The sequence below is a fragment of the Patella vulgata genome, chromosome 7, assembly GCF_932274485.2.
Source record: "Patella vulgata chromosome 7, xgPatVulg1.2, whole genome shotgun sequence".
In the NCBI taxonomy this organism is placed as follows: Eukaryota; Metazoa; Mollusca; class Gastropoda; family Patellidae; genus Patella; species Patella vulgata.
Genome location: NC_065885.2, coordinates 47,888,243 through 47,891,283, shown reverse-complemented (window position 1 = coordinate 47,891,283; position 3,041 = coordinate 47,888,243).

Below are 3,041 nucleotides of genomic sequence, written 5' to 3'. Positions count from 1 at the left end.
GATATCACGATTATAATAATTAATTGAAGGTTTGTACAATTTGAGAAATGCATTGTGATGTTTCTTCTGGAATCATATGTTAGAATTTTTTAGGTTACATGTGAAATAACTTTTAGGAACAGATAAGACATAATGTGTAACCTATTTAATGTAATGATATATGTAATGCAATTATATATGTAGTATAACGATATTTGTAGTGTAATGATATATGTAAAGATATATATAATGTAACGATATATGTAGTGTAATGACATATGTAATGATATATGTAATGTAATTATATATGTAATATAATGATATATGCAATGTAATTGCACATAAATTATTAACAAGAGGTTACAAGATACGCCCACAAAATATTCTGCTTCCCGCCACTCAGACAGTAAGGTGCTGCCTCATTAACCAGGAGATCCGTTGGTGTGGTGCATGAAAGAACCCTACACAGTTGGTATTCAAAATAATAAGAGAAGGTCGAAGTACCGCTGTACAGGCAAAGTTTCCTCATAGCACATTACACAGTGTATGTCTGCATCAGTATCCAGGAAGACATGGTAAATGGTCCTAATCTCGCAGATTCGCTCTGAGGTTCAGTCCAAAGGCAAGAATTAATCAGCCACTTCTCTGCTTCGCCTTGTTTATTTCTTGTGAAATACAGAAATAAACAAGGCGAAATTAAGAACTTTCTTGGCTTCCTACTGATTATTTCCTGCCTTTGCCGTAAATCTCATAGGGAAGTGAACCCACAATAGAATGAGACTGACCACTTGTCGCAGCTTCTCGGCTTAGCATGTAATGTCCAGAAGGAGCTAAAGAGTTCCATTCGTATGCCTGTCTTCACCAGCCTGGTTGGTACAGAAATCAGAAGCCATGGTGGTTCAATTAGTTAGGTGCTGGTCCACGAACCAGGACGTCCTGGGTATGATCCTACCCAATGTTGGCCAAGAAAGTACCTCAGGGTTTTCCAGCATTGGTTCCTGTTGTCACTTGTGGATGATGGAGGGCCTGGCAAGAACCGTGTCTTATATTTGGACAGGCCTGAAAACGCTCACGTAACAGAGCCCTTTGACAGAAATTGGGCCACAGTGCTGCTGTTCATCAAAAGTACCTCATAGCATACTATAATCCTGTGTGTACCTGTCTTCATTACCCCAGATGGTGTAGAAAAGTCGAATGTTAAAGCCCATTTCATAATTGGGCCACGGTGGCTCACAAACCTGGTGGTCCCTTGTTCGATCCCGGTGTTGGTTGAGAAAGTTCATCTGTATTTTCCGACATGGTTTTCCCCTTGTCAGAGGTGTAGGACAGATGGCCTGGAAATGGACAACATATAGCTGTGGGAGATAACCAGAGGACCCGGAGTAACCACGTTACTCGACTCAATGACAGACCTTGTTTTCGAACGTGCACATGTTACACCCCCCCCCCCCCGCCCATCCCCACCCCACCTCGGTTCAAAGAAAGAAATGGTCTAAATGTACTCTAGATTTGATCAGGCGCATAGGTCGGGGGATTGTTTATTTGGCAGTTGGGGGACTAACCCACGAAGGTCTATGACCATTTTAATCAACAAGGATCCACTCAAAACACTCCATTTTGTTTGTTTGGGCGGAGATATGGAGTGCGAAATTTAAAGGCGGATTTTATCAAAACTGCGGGGTATTTCTCTAAGAACTTTTGTTTTTGGAATGAGAATGCTATAATTAACACATTCTTTCACTAAAATGTTAAATTGCTTTTTGATGGAGCAAAGGTGGCAAGAAATTATGTGTCAGCTACTGGCCATGGTTATTGTCGTACAACCGTTCACAGTCTGGTTAGTATCGTGCAATCATTCATAATCTGGTTATTGTTCTACCACCATTTACAATATCTTTATTGTCGTACAATCATTGACAATCTGCGTATTGTCCTACCATCATTTACCATTATGTTTATTGTCCTACAATCATTTTTTATCTAGTTATTGTCCTACAATCATTTTTTTATCTAGTTATTGTCCTACAATCATTTACCATTAGTCTCTATACTGTAGTTCTTTCCTACAATAAGCTGTGGAAATTTAGGATCATTTTAGAAAGACAACACAATAATCGTAGCAATAACAAGATTTCTTAAATAAAAACTTTTCATAAATAACAAGTTTTCTTAAATGACAAGTTTTCTTAAATAAGAAAAATGTTCAATTTTAAAAAGACCTTTCAATAAACTGGAAAAACAATTAAAAGCTGAATTATAATTTGGAGTGTTAATAAGGTTTCGTAAAAAAAGAGTGATAACTCGCAGATTAATTGTTGGGCATCTTTAATAATAGGTGATATCCTTTCATAAGGGTGAATACCTCTTTAAATGAAGTTGTAAGTAAATATGAAGTCTATAATCTAGTTTAAATTGTGTATACAGTGTTTGGTAAAGAGTAGTCGTTCATTGTAAAATTTTAGTCATCTGTTTTATTTACGTGTAGGAATGTTTAACGTGGTAAATTTTCTAAGTGACACACAAAATTGGGTATATAAATAAGATGGTCAAATTTGTCTTAATTCACATCAGTATATAAATTCTCAGTACACGACAGAGTAAACGTGTTTTTTCGGCTGTAATAATTTATTAAACAAATAATATAGAATAGAAAACTGTATCTACACAGGAACAACAGTAAAGTGGGTGTTCCAATGTCTTAAGTTGTCATTGAATAATGTCCATTCGTTACATACATAGCTTACAGGTAACATCTTATATTTATAGTACCGAATACGAGCATGTGGAGATCCTTTGGTTAACGCGGGGAAGAGCGGCTGATCTGTCCAACATTATTCCGGCTTCAAATGGTATATACAATATACGTTAATATGGCGAACCAACCCTAAATTTTAAGAAAATACATGATGCGCAGATTATTGATAAAAGCTTTGACAATACAGTACAGAGCTTCATATTCTTATGTATTAAAAGTCTTATTTGGATTAAAAGTAATACAAATTTAATTGCATCCGCTGTCTGAATACCCGATAAAGTAACTTGATAGAAATTTTAAATATATT